Source organism: Heloderma suspectum, chromosome 1 (assembly GCF_057233095.1).
Source record: "Heloderma suspectum isolate Gila_16-S chromosome 1, 16-S_ref, whole genome shotgun sequence".
Classification (NCBI taxonomy): domain Eukaryota; kingdom Metazoa; phylum Chordata; class Lepidosauria; order Squamata; family Helodermatidae; genus Heloderma; species Heloderma suspectum.
In genome coordinates, this window is record NC_139458.1 from 148,179,345 (window position 1) to 148,195,799 (window position 16,455).

The window sequence follows — 16,455 nt, forward strand, 5'->3', positions numbered from 1 at the left end:
TGCTAGATACCCCCCCCCCCCACACACACACACACACACACACAATTGGCTTTTATATTTTCAAAAAGAAAGCAGCCATTGTTACTTAACCCAGCATGCTTTGCTGCAAACTGAGATCTGTTTGCACCAGGCATGGTCTCTAACCTAATTAAGGCCACAACTTTAAATACACTTACTAGGAAGTAAGCACCATTGGACACAGTTTACTTCTGAGTAAACATGGATAGGGCTATATTCCACATCTGAAAAAAACATTCGGTCTTAAAGCTGTTACAAATGGCAGACTTGGCTTTTTCATCCAGGCCATGTACATTCTACATCATCCTGTCCCCCTGCCACTACTTTTTTGGTTTGTTTATTTTTTGTTGCTTAACATCCAGCCTGAAGAAGAGTTCTGGTGAACCCAGAAAGTTGTTCACTATTTTGTGATGCTTCAGTTGGTAGTGCTGTTGTTTGGTGGTGATATTGCTTACAAAGATGTTTTCCGGTGATTAAACCTTTCAGCTGTGTGATTTCAATTCTCTTTAAAAAGAGAGGGCAAGCAAAAGAGAGAAGAAGAAGAAGAAGAAGAAGAAGAAGAAGAAGAAGAAGAAGAAGAAGAAGAAGACAAGTTTGGGAAGCATGAGTTACTGACAGTTTTCACTCCCTCATGCCAAACACTTCACATATTGTCATGGCAACTTGAGTCAGGGTTTTCTATCAGCCTTCAATTTGCTGTAGTGATGATCCCATTTCCTGCAAATTGGGGATGTTGGTCCTCTGCTTTGCCCTCAAAGCTCTTGTTCTTTTGTGCTGAGGTGAGGGAGAGGGTAGAACTGTAACATAAATTAGAGGGAGGCCCTAGTCTGGAAGGAGGCCTAGAGACAAAAGACAAGGCCACTGTTAGCAGAAAATAACTTATCCACCTGGACTGTTGCCAGTGTTAAGTGTGTGTAACATACTGGACCAGTGCCAGATCCTGAAGAAAACGATCTATTGTCATTCTTAATTTCCCCAATGACCCACATAAATGGGCAAACACATTCTGTTCCCATAATCCAGTTTCACACGATAAGCAAAGGTCAGAATAGCATCTGTTAGTACATCTTGCAGTTGCCTGCTTAGCCATGCACAGTTTGTGGACCTTCTGGAACAGAATTTGAGTTAGCTACTCAAGCCACACTGAAAGTACCATTCCTCCACAAATCTGTGACACAGTCAGAAAAAGAAAGGTTTGTGAATTTTGTTAAAGATCTGCTAAAAGGAGTCAAAGAATTTCATGGAAACTTGATAGGGAATGGACGGATCTATCTATTTCACTTCCTATAACATTCATATTTTTTTTAAAGCACATGTTTGTCCCATCACATTTCAACATCTGTTTGTGAATTTTTTTTAAAGCCCACATTAAAATTTGTATGAATTTTCATGTGCATGAATGTTTGCATGAATTTTTGTGTGCCTGAAAATTCATGCACAGTTTTGTATGCAGTTTTCTCTAAAGGATATATCTTTGAATGCATTTTTGGATCAGACAACTACCTGACAAAATCTGGAAAATGACGATAAGGGATAATTGCATTTCAGTTTGTGTGTTACTTCCGGAAATATGAATTAGGTTGGTTTGTATTAAAACGTAAACCAAACAAATGTTGCTCCACCCCTAAACCTGGAACACTGTTTCTTTAAATGGCCCTTAAACTAGGGCTGTGCACTGCTTTTGTTGGAATACCAAATAACAAGGCAAAGCAGGCTGCTGGATCAGAACAGCACCCCGAAGCAAAGCGGCTCATTGATGAGGCACCTCAGTCCGCCTTGGAGATTCATAGCTCTTCTGATGGCTTCTGAGCAGGCCAGACAGGCTGGATCCAAATGTGTAAACTTGAGAGAGATCTGGGAGGGGGAGAAGAGGAGGAGGGAGGAGGGAAGGGGAGAGGAGGAGGAGGGAGGAGTGAGCTGTGGCGAATGGCAACTCTAGTTGCCAAATTAGGGATGAATAGAACCCAGCAGTATCCAATCAGTGACAGTGGTGGAGGAGCGGTGGTGGTGGAGGAATACTGGAGTGAAGAGATCAGCCTGCGGTTGTTCATTATGTGAGAGAGCACACGCTGTTTAGGTGGTAGTTTTGTTGTTAGAGAGGGAGAACCTGTGTTGCAGCTTTGTGTTTATTCTTTATTAATTCCACTATTATCTTTCTTTGTTTTGTAGATTCTTCATTTTAAAAACCAAACATTTAGTACTTAGTCTGAGTTTCCTCCCTGGTTCTTAGTATCTCCCCACCCCACCCTTCTGTAACAGGTTTTACCTTTCATTCTTCTTGTTTGTTCATTTAAAAAACCAGAACATTTCACTTTAGTTGCTTTGCCTCATTCTTTAGCTTTCCCCCCTTCTCAATTCTCTCTCAACCATTAGTTTGCCCTTACTAGGGATGTCAGAGAATTCCACCATGGACTCCATAGCCGCCACCATTTGCGTCCCTGTATTTTGCCGGGATAGGCTACATAAATATTTACGTAGCCTTTCACGGCAAAAAACCCACAAAAAACAGCAAACGCAAATGGCGGCTATGGAGGCCACCATTTGTGTTCCTTTTTTTTTGGTTGCCATTTTAGCCTATGTAAATATTTACGTAGGCTATTATGGCAAAAAAAAAAAAAAAAAGGAACGCAAATAGCGTAGTGGCTGCCATTTGCGTTCCCCCCTCTTTTTTTGCCATAATAGCCTATGTAAATATTTATGTAGGCTAAAACAGCAAAAAAAAAAAAAAGGAAATGTAAAAATGGCGGCCGCCGTAGCCACCACCATTTGTGTTCCCTTAGTTAAGCCATGATAGGCTATGTAAATACTTACGTAGCTTATCACAGCCTCCACAGGGACGCAAATGGCATCCCTACATTAGCCGTGATAGGCTACGTAAGTATTTACATAGCCTATCACGGCTACATGGAAGAAGCGAATGGCGGCCGCAGACGTGGCCACCATTCACAAGTCAGAGTGGATGGCAGCAGGTAGGTGCTCCATTCTGGGCCCATTTCGCAGGGTGGGGGGCAGGGGGCTTCATTCCGCCACAGATTTTGGGGGGCTGAATGCACTGGCATTTGGCCTCACCGAGATCCGTGGCGGAATTCTCTGACATCCCTAGTAGTAGGGCATCACAGTGCAGAGGCAAGTTGCAGCGCCTGGAGGTCACTGTTCAAGGAGGCTGGTGCAGGCAGCAGTGGTAGCACTGTTGCCAAAGGAGCACCATCTTCTGTAGTGGAAGAGGGTTAGGGATGGCAGAGAATTCCACCACGGATTTCAGTGAGGCTGAATGCACTCGCATTCAGCCCCCGGAATCTGTGGCAGAACGGCCTCCCATCCCCCGCCACCCCACAGAATCCCCCCGGAACAAAACTTACCTGTGGTGGGGGCGGTGGCTTCGACGGTGGCTGGTCTTTCGGCTGGCTGCTGCGGATGCCATTTGCATCCTGCCAAGCTGCCATGATTGGCTACATAAGTATTTATGTAGCCTATCATGGTAAAGACAGCCATGCAAATGGTGGCCACTATGCCACCATTTATAAATACTTACATAGCCTAACATGGTAAAGGCAGCTACGTAAATGGCATAGTGGCCACCATTTGCATGGCTGCCTTTACCGTGATAGTATCACGGCAGCTTGGCAGGATGCAAATGGTGGCCTCAGCAGCCAGCCGAAAGACCAGCCGCTGCCGCCACTGGAGCCACCGCCACCGGAGCCTATCATGGAAAGAGCAGTGGCGCAAACGACGTAGCGGCCGCCGTTTGCGCCCCTGCTCTTTGCTATGATAGGCTACGTAAATACTTACGTAGCCTATCTGCGGTTGCAGTTGGCCCTAGCTGGCGGCTCCACGGAGCCGCTGAAGAGCAGAGCCGACCCAGGGAGGATTCGGGGGGGAGGGATGGAGCGCCTCCCCCCCACCGTGAATCCAAGCTGCGAAAAGGTACATAAGTGACTTTCGTACATCCCTAAAGAGGGTAGCCTGCTGATGGATGTTACACCAGAGTTGTCTGATGTCCTCAGTGTGGTGGAGGGTGAAGAGGAGGAGATCCACAAGGGTGTGGGGGAGGATGAACTGCAGGCAGAAGATCCAGCACTTGACCCCTCTTCCATTGTTCACCCTGCTGATGTGGTGACCCCTGAGACTCAAAGTAAGCAGTCTGTCTCCACAGAAACATCAGGATACCATCATGTGGGACCACTAGGAGGTGGGAGCGGATCCCAGCACTGCTGTGTGCAGCCACTGCAAGGTGTCTCTGAGCAGAGGGAAACAGCCAGGGCTCTACAGCACCAGCAGCCTGCTCCTGCACTTAAGGAGGCAGCACCAATCGGTCTCACTTGGGGAAGAGGCCCCCACATCCCAGCAGGCCGGCAGCAGGGGCAAGTAGAAGGCTGGTAGTGCCCAAACTCCTGCAAACTCTCCATCTCTCACCCCCAAGAGGCTTAGGCAGGCAGGCAGGCATGGAGGAGATAGGGTGGAGGAGATACGGGTCCAGAAAGTGAAGGTTTCCAGCACCTGACCAGATCAACAACTGCATATATAAAGATAAACTAGATAAGGATGTGCGCTTTGCTACACTCTCAATTCCTTTGGTTCACTTGCATTATTTTTTAAAAATTAAAACTGTCTGAAATTTGGCAGGTGTGGTATGACATTTTTTTAAAATTAAGATATAAATTAAATATAAAATATTCACTTTGTGTGTGTTAAAAAAAAAAGCACATTAGCACAAAAACTACTCCTGCCTGTTTTTCCAGGTAATGTGTATTCCAAATTCAGCCAAAGACGGCCTGAGGTCATTCACTGTGAAGCTGAATAGGAAAGTCGTACTATGGGAGAGGGGTTATTTTATTATTTATTTATTTATTTATTTATTTATTTCTATACCGCCCAATAGCCGAAGCTCTCTGCACTTCAGAGAAACCTATAGCAGAGATTGGGGATAGTGACCTCCTCCTAACCACTGCTTAAATACCTAACTTCTCTGATTATCCCCTTATGACCTTTTGTTTGAGTTTGAGTTCCTGGGAACAGCACATTTACCTGTGCCTAGCACACAAACTACTAGGCCAAACTGTCTGAAATTTGGCAGATGGGATCCCCTCCATGGAGGCTGACAGATCTCCAAATTCCATGTGTTTCTCATAAAAACTGAAAAAAAAGTTATGGCCATTTCTATTTTCCAATGCAAGTCAATTAGGGGTGGACGAAAGTCACTTACCTTTTCTCGCAGCTTGTTCGCGGTGGGGGGGAGCGCTTCGCTGCTCCCCCCGCGAAGTTCAGGCCAGGGGGGGAGGCTTCCCGCCTCGCCCGGCCGAAATTCAGGCCGGGGGGGAGGCTTCCCGCCTCACCCAGCCGAAATTCAGGCCGGGGAGGAGGCTTGCCGCCTCGCCCGGCCGCGAACGCGAAAGTAAAAAAAAAACAAAAAAAATGCTTCACTGATCTGCAAAGTCAGCCATGATAGGCTACGTGAATCGTCACGTAGCCTATCATGGGTGACTTTAAAAAAAAAAAGCGCGTACGCGAATGGCGGCCCCCATAGGGAGCCGCCATTCGCGTTCCTTATTTAGTTGCTGTAGTCTACGTAAATGTTTACGTAGACTATGGCGACCAAATAAGGAAGGGGAATGGCATCTCCCTATGGGGGCTGCCATTATCCGTACACACTTTTTTAATTATTTTTAAAGTCACCCGTGATAGGCTACGTGACGATTCACGTAGCCTATCACGGCTGACTTTGCAAATCTAGCCGTGATAGGCTACGTGAATCGTCACGTAGCCTATCAGGGGACGTTTTGTTTTTTTTCTTTTATTGCAATGGTGGCGGCGGCAGCCGGTCGAAAGACCGGCTGCCGCTCCCGCCCCGCTCGAACACCCGATGAACCGCCAGCTGGACCCGCCGCCGGGAGGGACATTCAGGGAAGGTAAGTCCCGTCCCGGGGGGGGGCGGGGTGCGGGGGGGGCGGAGGATTTCTCCCCGAAACTTGTTCGGGGGGTCGAACACGTTGGTGCTCGGCCCCCCGAAGTTTGGGGGAGAAATTCTCCGCCATCCCTAAAGTCAATGGGAAAACACCATATCAGAATGATTAAGAATCTCGCTTTGAATCCAAATCCAAAGCGAAGCAGATGGGGTATGAATCAGTCGGAAGCAAAGTGGGGCTTCTTTGGAAGGTCCAAACCAACATCCATGCGGGGGGTGTGTGTCCGTGCACAGCCCTATCTTAAAGATCTTGATGTTCCATTCTGCTTTTAAATTAATGGATGTTGATTTTTTTTTAATCAATTGGGTTTTTACTGTTACTGGTTTTGTTTTTTTAAACGCTGCTGTTTGAGATAGAAGTATTTCAGACTGTATTTTTTCCTTGTAAACCCTGTCAAAAAGCAGCATAACATAACATTATTTTAAACAAATTAAATAAAATGAACGAAACAAAATAAATATTTCCTGACAGATAAAGGGTAAAATCCAACATAAGTCCTACTTAGAGTAGACCCATTAAAGTGAATGGGATTTAAGCTAGTCATGATTAATGTAAGTCCCATTTATTCCAGTGGGTCTACTCTAAGTAGGACTTATGTTGAATCTTACCCAAAGCTGGTGTGCTTTATTTTACCTTCAGCTTGTAGCTCATCTTCATAGGATGCTGAGATTTATTGTAATTAGAACATTCCTTCCCAACATAATCTTTGTTATGATGCATTTTTATTAGAGCTGTGCACAAATGGCCTTGTGAATTTCTTCACCTTACTTGTGGGAAGAGAAATTTGGGAGACAGTTTCACCGAATTTCTCCAAGGGAAGGAGAAATTCTCAACAGTTTTTCTCAGGTAGGGCTCCCCTAGGGATGTACGAATCCCTTATCTTGCTCTGCTGAGGGGCATCCATGGTGGGGGGGAGGCGCTCTGTCCCTCCCTCTGGAATCCTGCCCGGCCAGCTCCGCTCTGCGGCCAAGCCACGGAGCCGCCAGCCGGCTCCGGCCACCTGCAGCCCGACATCCGGCCACTGGGCAGCCCTGCATGGACGTAAATGGCGGCTGTCGTAGCCACCGCCATTTGTGTCCCTGTATTGAGCCATGATAGGCTACGTAAGTATTTACGTAGCCTATCATGGCAGGGGGGAAAAAATACCCAGTGTACGCAAATGGTGGTAGCCGCCACCATTTGCATACCCTGGGGTTCCCCCCCCCCGCCGTGATAGGCTACATAAATACTTATGTAGCCTATCATGGCCTCCGCAGGGATGCAAATGATGTCCCTGCATTAGCCGTGATAGGCTACATAAGTATTTATGTAACCTATCACGGCTTGAAGAGGAGGAAGTGAATGGTGGCTGTAGGACAGCCGCCATTCGCAAAGCAGTGCAGATGGGAGCAGGTAAGTGCTCCGTTTCGTGCACCTTTCGTGGGGTGGGGGCGGTGGGGACTTCGTTCTGTGACGGGTTTTGGGGGGCCGAATACACTGGCATTCAGCCTCACCGAGATCCATTGTGGAATTCTCTGAAATCCCTAGGCTTCCCATTGTCAGGGCTTGTAGCACAGCTTCTTTCTTTTTTAGTAAGAGGGTTTTCATGCTGAAACAGCATCAACTGTCTTGGCAGGCTGGCCCCCAATTTGCATCCACCACAATGCAGGTGGGGGCAGTGTTGTGTCTGGCTCCAGAGATGAGGTGGAGCTAGTGCTCTGCCAAAATCTGCCCTTCCTGAAAGTTTTCTAACCCCATGAAAGCGGCTTCCATTGTTCTGTCTCATTCAGGATGTTTTATTATTTATTCGTGTGGTATTTTTGAGCTTACCTACTCGTACCTAGCCTCCCAGGCTGCCTGCACATCTGATCTGAAAGAGCCCTATGGAAAGAATTACCTCATTGTGCCTTAAACTGGGCTTTAATTGAAGTGTAGGAACTTGAGGAGGCTACAGGCTGCCAGAGAGATGAAAAACTGGACATTTGCACTCACTCCTCAGTAGGGATGTCAGAGAATTCCGCCATGGATCTCGGTCAGGCCGAATGCCAGTTCATTCGGCCCCCCAAACTCCGTGGCAGAAAGGCCTGCCCCCCCACGCCCCCCGCGGATCCCCCCCAGGAAGAGACTTACCCAGGGCGGATGTTCCAGACGGCGGTGGCTTCAGCAGTGGCGGTGGCTGGTTTTCTAACCGGCTGCCGCCGCCATTTGCAGTCTTCCCCCCCCATTCGTGATAGGCTACGTAAAGACTTACATAGCGTATCACGTCTGGGTTAAAAAAAAAACCACGTACACAAATGGCAGCGGCTACGGCCACCTCCATTTGCATTCCCTAATTTTGGTTGTCTTAGTCTACGTAAATATTTATGTAGACTAAGATGGTGAAACTAAGGGGGAATGCAAATAGCATCTGCTATGCTATTTGCATTCCCCCTTAGTTTCGCCATCTTAGTCTACATAAATATTTACATAGACTAAGACAACCAAAAATAGGGAACGCAAATGGCGGCGGCCATAGCCGCTGCCATTTGCATAAGTGTTTTTTTTTTTAACCCAGACGTGATAGGCTACGTAAGTCTTTATGTAGCCTATCATGGCTGAATACAGGGATGCAAACAGCGGCGGCTATGGCCGCCGCCATTTGCGTCCCTGCTAGCCAGCGGCCGGATGTCCGGCTGCTGGTGGAGCCGGCCAGCGGCTCCGTGGAATCCCCGCGGAGCGGAGCCGGCTGGCCAGGATTCCAGGGGGAGGTGTGGAGCGCCTCCCCCCCCGGCGAGGATTCCAGGGGGAGGGTCGGAGCACCTCCCCCCCCAGCGGAACCCGGCGGAGCCAGGTAAGGGGGGTTTCGTACATCCCCACTCCTCAGCTACCTCCTAAGTAAGGTAAGCTCAAAAACCCCAACCCCAGCCCATGATAATTTCTCCAAAATTTATTCACAATTGCATTTCTTTTTGAAAGCAGTTTCTCTTCTATCAAATTGAATGAGAATGGTCAAAAAAAATGTGGGAGGAATTTTTGGCACAGCACTAGTTTTTTTTATCTAAATGAGGAAGGACTTGAGATACGTTCAGAATCTGTGATTGAGCATCAAGATAACCAATGCATAGCATGTACAATTAAAAAAGGGTATGTTCCCCTCCCCACCCACCCCCACCCCCACCCCAAACTCACCCCCTCCTGAAGGCAAATGGTAAACACAAAGTTACCAATATATTTCTTTGTTTAACCTTTGGAGCCAATTCACCCTTGATATTTTAACACTGCCAAAACCCATTGTATTTCCTGCAACAAAGTCAAACTAAAGTTTGAATTTGATTCCTGGAACGTGGATGGCCAGAAGGAAAAAATCAATAGGGGATGACAGCTGAATACTGAGAATAGTAATAGTTAAAAATAGAAGAACAAATGGAGAATGAAAACAGACAAACTGAAGTATTCTAGACCTGATGCTGAATTGTATCCCTACTCAGCAGTGTCACATGCAGCACATTTTAGATTCCACACAACAGTGTTCCTAGACCTGCACAATTAATATGCAATGCAGTTGCCCTCTGTCAGTAGCACTGGTCAGATTATGTTCCAAGAACCGGGGCGGGGAACTTGTTTTTGGGCCCGAGGACTGCATTGCCTTCTAGGGAACCTTCTAAGGAATTCAAGAGGAGGCCCTTGCAAAACATGGACAGGGTCAAAGCTAAAGTGTGCAGGCCCACCCCACACTCTCTCTTTCATACACATACACATCCAGACATAACATCCATACACCCATTCTCATAAATAACATACACACACACATTCATACTCACACATCTAACACACACACACACACATTCATAAATCCACTTAAGATGCAATCCTATGGCCTCTAGTCAGCGGCTAGATGGCAATAGGATAGGTCAGTTCCCAGAGAACCAACCTCCAGCCCCACTCACACTGCCTCGTAGGCAATGTGGATTGGCCCTGTGATTCGTGTTCCTAAGAGGAATGTGGTGCAGCAAAAACAGGGCATTCCTTGGGCAAGGCGGGGAAGGCAGAAGTGCCATTATGACTCTTCCTATGCGTTGTCCGGCATCTGCCCCCTGCTCCAACATCCCATGGCTAGACAGCCGAAATCAGCTCTCTAGTTGCGAATGCAGGGCTGCTGAAGCGTGAAGGAGGTGAGGAGATAGCATTGATCTCTTTAGAAATTAATGACTACTAGGGATGTGCATCATTTGAAAATCTGGCCCTATTTGGGCCCACCCAGCACAGCTTGCTGAGCAGTTTTTCCTGAAAGCTGGGAACTGTTTTTAGTTCTTTTGTAAATAGATATTTATGCAAATTGCAGCAGCAATTTGCATAATTTGCACAAATTTCAGCTGCAATTTGCTTAATTTGAGCAAATTGTGCAAATTACACCTGCAATTTGTGTAAATTAAGCAAATTACAGCTCAAATTTGTGCAAATTATGCAAATTGTACCTGCAATTTACACAACTTTCTATTTACAAAAGAACTCCAGAACATCTGCGAGCTGGCTTGACCTGATGCAGATCAAGTCTGGCCAGCTTGTGGGGAAGCGAGACAAAGTCCAGGGGGGCTGAGCTGATGAAAGCTCAGTGAGCTCCACCTCTGTATGGATTCCTCCAACATCCCTACTTCTAACAGAAAACTTACATTGTAGTGCCAACTGAAATGAAGCTGAAACCAGGCCACTGAGAAACAAGAGGGGGAGTCAGCTAAGGGTGTGCCCCAAATTCAATTTGGATCCCAAAATTCCAGTTTTCAGTCAAATAGATGGAGGGCTTTCTGTTCTTGGTGCCTTTACAGTTTGTGTTTTTCTTGTAAAGTGGATGCCTATAACTTTTTATGTTTATATTGTGGATTACATGTGTAGCCACAATAGACCCTTCTGAGGGGATGAAGCATGCCACATTTCAGACAGATAGGTGCAGGTAGGGATGGCAGAGAATTCCGCCACGGATTTCAGTGAGGCCGAATGCACTGGCATTCAGCCCCCCAAAACCTGTGGTGGAATGACATCCCACCCCCCGCCCCCCCGCGGAATCCCCCCCCGGGATGAAGCTTACCTGGGGCAGATGTTCCGGCAGCAGTGGCTTCGGCGGTGGCTCCGGCAGTGGTGGCAGCTGGTCTCTTGGCCAGCTGCTGTGGACTCAAATGGCAGCCACTGTAGCAGCCGCTATTTGTGTCTGGCCAGGCTACTGTGATAGGCTACGTAAGTATTTACATAGCCTAACACGGCAAAGGCAGCCATGCAAATGGCGGCCACCATGCCATTTGCGTAGCTGCCTTTGCCATGATAGGCTATGTAAATACTTACGTAGCCTATCATGGCAAGTTAAAAACACACACAACCGCGTACGCAAATGGCGGCGGCTATGGCGGCCGCCATTTGCGTTCCCTTTTTTCGGTGTTTTAGCCTACGTAAATATTTACATAAGCTATTACGGTGAAAAAAAGGGGAACACAAATAGCGTAGTGGGCACTATTTGCGTTCCTTTTTTTTCCCCGCCGTAATAGCTTACGTAAATATTTACATAGGCTAAAACGACGGGGGGGAAAAGGAAGGCAAATGGCGCCCAGTACGCTATTTGTGTTTGCCTTTTTTTCACCGTAATAGCTTATGTAAATATTTATGTAGGCTAAAACACCGAAAAAAAGGGAACACAAATGGCAGGCGCCGTAGCCGCCACCATTTGCGTACGTGGGTTTTTTCCCCCCGGATGGCTGCCCAGTTGCCGGATGTCTGGCTGTGGGCGGCTCTGGCTGGCGGCTCCGTGGAATCTCTGTGGAGCGGAGCCAGCTGGATTAGGATTTCAGGGGGAGGTGCGGAGTGCCTCCCCCCCACCGCGAATCACCCTGTTGAAAAGGTAAGTGACTTTCGTACAACCCTAGGTTCAGGGGGTGTTGTGCAAGGGAAGTTTTTAAAGTTTGAGAAGGGAATGTATTTGCTTGTACACACACCCTGTGCTTTGGGGGAAAATTTGTATGGAAATGGCAGCTGCTGTAGAGGTGACCCAAGGTACACAGGCTGTAAAAATTCAGAAGGAAGGGTGCAAGGGGTTTCTGTGCAGGGGATCTTTAATGTCCCTGGGGAACCTGGGGAAAGTTCCCTGGGGAAAGAAATTCATGCTTAAGGGAACCCTAAGGTTTTCGGATCATAAATACAAAAAAAAAAATTAACAAATAAAATTTTAGGGGGCAAAAAAACCCCCACAACTGCAAAACAGCCCAATGAGGATGGAACATGCTCAGTAGCTATGAAATGATGAGTGTCAACTGGGAAATTTAATTAAAGAAAAACTGGATTGGATGGAATGGAGTATCCTGAAGGAGGGCATGACTGGAAGGCTGACTGGCTGAAATGAACCCTGCACAGGAGGACTCCTTTTCGAATGGAGGACTTGTCACTGCTTATTGTTCAAAGTAACATAGACTGTCATTTTGCTTGTAGTGAGGGACTTCTCTCGTGTGCATAAATATATGGGAACACTTTCTCATTTGTAAAAAGGCACATTTCTAGACTTGCCCAAAAGAGTTATATGAATTCACCCTTTCAGCTCTTTGAATTTTCACCCATGCATTATAATTGGATACACAGAGCATTGGTGTTAAGGGGTAGTTCTGGATAGGCTACAAATCTGTCATTTGACTGGCTGCTTTAATACCAACATTTGAATACTGAATTTGGAATCAAATGCCAATTTCAAGGGTCAGACACCAGCTCTGACCTTGGTATTTGAAATCTGACTATAGCTATCCGAATAATAAAAGCTACCTCTGAATCCATCGCTGCTTATCTGGAGGCAAATTTTTGAGCACTAAATTACTTTTGGTCCTATAAATGCATTCTAGTGAAATATGTTCATTCCCACTTGGAGTCAAGTACAGCACCTTATCTGTTAACTTTTGCTAGACGTTTTAATGTTGATATTTCTAGTTGAAGATCACACACTGAAATACATTTTAGAAAGAGGGTGCTGTTTTAATTATTGATTTATGGATACCATGGGTTTTTATGAATCATTTGTACAGAATCATCTCCTACTAATAAAAGGTCATGTGATAGTATGCAACTGTCTCTCATAGTATATCAATTTTTAAAACCCACCACAAAATTTAGATAGTTAATACTGGATTTGTTTTGGTATTAAAATTCTCCTTGAAACACCCTCATTTTTCCTTGCCCCCTTCTCTCTCATTTGTTATCTTCCCTTTTGTAGTCATCGGCTTTCTTTCAATGATAATAAGGTTGTTGATGCACATAATTTTATTTACATGTGACATTTCATCAACAGGGATTAGACTACTAATGTAAATGAATGCCTTTTTGTTTCACACCATTGTGGGGAAAGTAAACAAAAAGTTTTCCAGATCCACCTGTGAACTGTATTTAAGGCAGTCCTAACAAGTGGAACAGCTATTCCCTCTCTGCTAGGGATGTCAGAGAATTCCGTGATGGATCTCGGTGAGGCCGAATGCCGAATGCCCCCGATATCCAATGCGGAACAAAGCCCCTGCCTCCCCAACCCATGAAAGGCACACGGGACGAAGTCCCCACCGCCCCCACCCCATGAAAGGCACGTGAAACAGAGCACTTACCTGCTCCCATCCGTGCTGCTTTGTGAATGGCGTCCATCCTGGCTGCCATTCACTTCCTCCTCTTCCTAGCCGTGATAGGCTACGTAAATACTTACCCTGCAGAGGCTGTGATAGGCTACATAAGTATTTATGTAGCCTATCACAGCGGTGGGGGGGGAACCCCAGCATACGCAAATGGCTATTTGCGTTGCCCTTATTTTCGCCGTAGTCTACGTAAATCTTTACGTAGACTACAGGGACCAAATAAGGAACGCGAATGGCGGCTCCCTATGGGGGCCGCCATTTGCGTACGCACTTTTTTTTTTTCTTTTCAAAGTCATCCGTGATAGGCTACGTGACGATTAATGTAGCCTATCATGGCTGACTTTGCAAATCTAGCCATGATAGGCTACGTTAATCGTTACGTAGCCTATCACAGGGGCATTTTTTTTTTTTTTTACTTTTCTTGTAATGGTGGCGGCAGCAGCCGGTCAAAAGACCGGCTGCCGCCCCCGCCCCTGACGAAGACCTGCTGAACCGCTGCCGGGACCCGCCACCGGGAGCGACATTCGTAAAAGGTAAGTCCCATCCCGGGGGGGGGGGGCGGGGGGGCGGAGAATTTCTCCCTGAACCTTCGGAGGACCGAATGCATTGGCACTCGGCCCCCCGAAGTTTCGGGGAGAAATTCTCCCCCATCCCTATGTATGCTGGGTTTTTTTCCCCCCTGCTGTGATAGGCTATGTAAGTATTTTTGTAGCCTATCATGGCAGGGGGGAAAAAACCCAGCGTACGCAAATGACGGCAGCTACTGCCATTTGCATATGCTGGGGTTTTCCCCCCTGCTGTGATAGGCTATGTAAATGTTTACGTAGCCTATCACGGCTCAATACAGGGATGCAAATGGCGGCAGCTACAACAGCCACCATTTGCGTCCCTGCAGGGCTGCCCAGCGGCCGGATGTCCAGCTGCGGGCGGCTGGAGCTGGCTGGCGGCTCTGCGGCTTGGCTGCGGAGTGGAACCGGCCGGGCAGGATTCCGGGGGGAGGGACAGAGCGCCTCTCCCCCACCGCGGATGCCCCTGCACAGAGCCAGGTAAGGGATTCGTACATCCCTACTCTCTGCTATGGTTTAGTTGACAGGCTGTTTCTTGGAATACCAATCAATGCATCTTTGATTCTGTATTCCTTTATTGAAAGGATTATATCAACTCCCTGGCCTTGCACTCTCTGATGTTTCCTCTTCAAATTCAAAACTTGCAGAAAGATATCAAGCACTTGCCACCACTCCAAAGATGTATCTTAATACTAGATACTTTTCTTTCTGCCCTATAGGCATTTGGAGGTGCCTCTTTTTATCCTATGAGATTATTGGGCATTCTCCTACAAGCCCCAAACATCTGTTTAACAGCAGCATAGAGCAACACAGCACTTATGGTACAATCTAGTGCTGTGCCAAATATTTTTGACCATTCTCATTCAATTTTTGAGAAAAGAAATTCCTTTAGAAAAGAAATTCAAAGGATGAGAAATTTCATAGAAATTCTCATGGGGTGGGCTTGAGGTTCTTGTGCTTACCTTACTTGTGAGGTGGCTGAGGAGTGTGCATGAGTGCCCTGTTGGTCATTGTACAGTAAGCTCTGTGGTGGCCTGTAGCCTCCTCGAATTCCCACACTTCAGTTAAAGCCATCATGAGAAGACGCCATAAGGCAATTCCTCCCATGGGGCTTTTCAGTTCAGGAAGTGCAGGTGGCCTGGGAGGCTGCAGAGCAATGGGAAGATACATAATAGAGAGAGAAAATCCACACGACACCCTCAGCCACCTCGCAGTGATTAGGTAAGCTCAAAAAATACTACCAAAAGGAATTCAAAATTCTGCCTCAGAAAAGTGGAAGCCTCAACACAGTTGATGCTGTTGCCACCTACAGAAGCAGTGCAATAAACAAAAATCCTTAGGAAAAAAAGAAAGGACCTCTGCTACAACCCCTGCCAATAGTGAGCACTATCTGTGACAAACTGTTGGAGAATGACTCTTCCCCTAGGAGAAATTCAGTGAAATTGTCCTCCCAATGAATCTGCCCACAAATAGGCTGGAGAATTTTGAGATGCCATTTGCACACAGCTCTAGTACAATCCCATACACATAAACCCACACCACTGAATTCAATGGGGCTTAATTCTGAGTACACATGTATAGGATTGTGCTGCACAGCACATAGACAGACACTAAAGGATCACATCCACAAGCAAACCGGTGCAGGTGATTTGGGGAAAAAAAATTACAAGTAAAAATTAATCTCAAAGTATCTCCCCCCACCCCATGGGAATAAGTTCTATACTTTTTTTCAGTTACAGGAGCCAAAGTCTAATTTATAAAATTATATCTAAGAGCTTAGAAGACAGATATTTAGTCTCCATTACCCTGAAGTTCATGTTGACAGAGCCCTTTGCTTTTGCTTTATTGAAGGGATCTTTTGGTCTGTATCTTTTCTGTAGTATCATGCCAGATGTCTTGCATCTTGTTTGTATCTTTTGTTTCTTGATCAACTTCATTAGGGGTAAGTAAGACATTTGGGGGATATCATATGCATAATGCTTTTAAATGATACCCCTATTGAGTGCAGTTCCACCATGGGTTAAAACCTAATGTGACCTCTGCAGGGGAACTGTAGAACTTAACACAATCCTCAGAGTCAATGTAAGTATATTTCAGTTTAATGGGGGGTGAAATGGAATGTTTGGGGGCTAAAAAAAAGTGGTTAGGCTGTTTCACATTCTTATTCACAGCTTTTAAAATGGCCTCTAATACACTTATAGTTACATCATCATTTAGAAAAAAAAGAAAGAGCAAGAAGATAACCAAATCATTCAGATGACTGGACCTTGGATTGGTTTGGATGTTGAAGAGGTCCTTATTAAATAACCC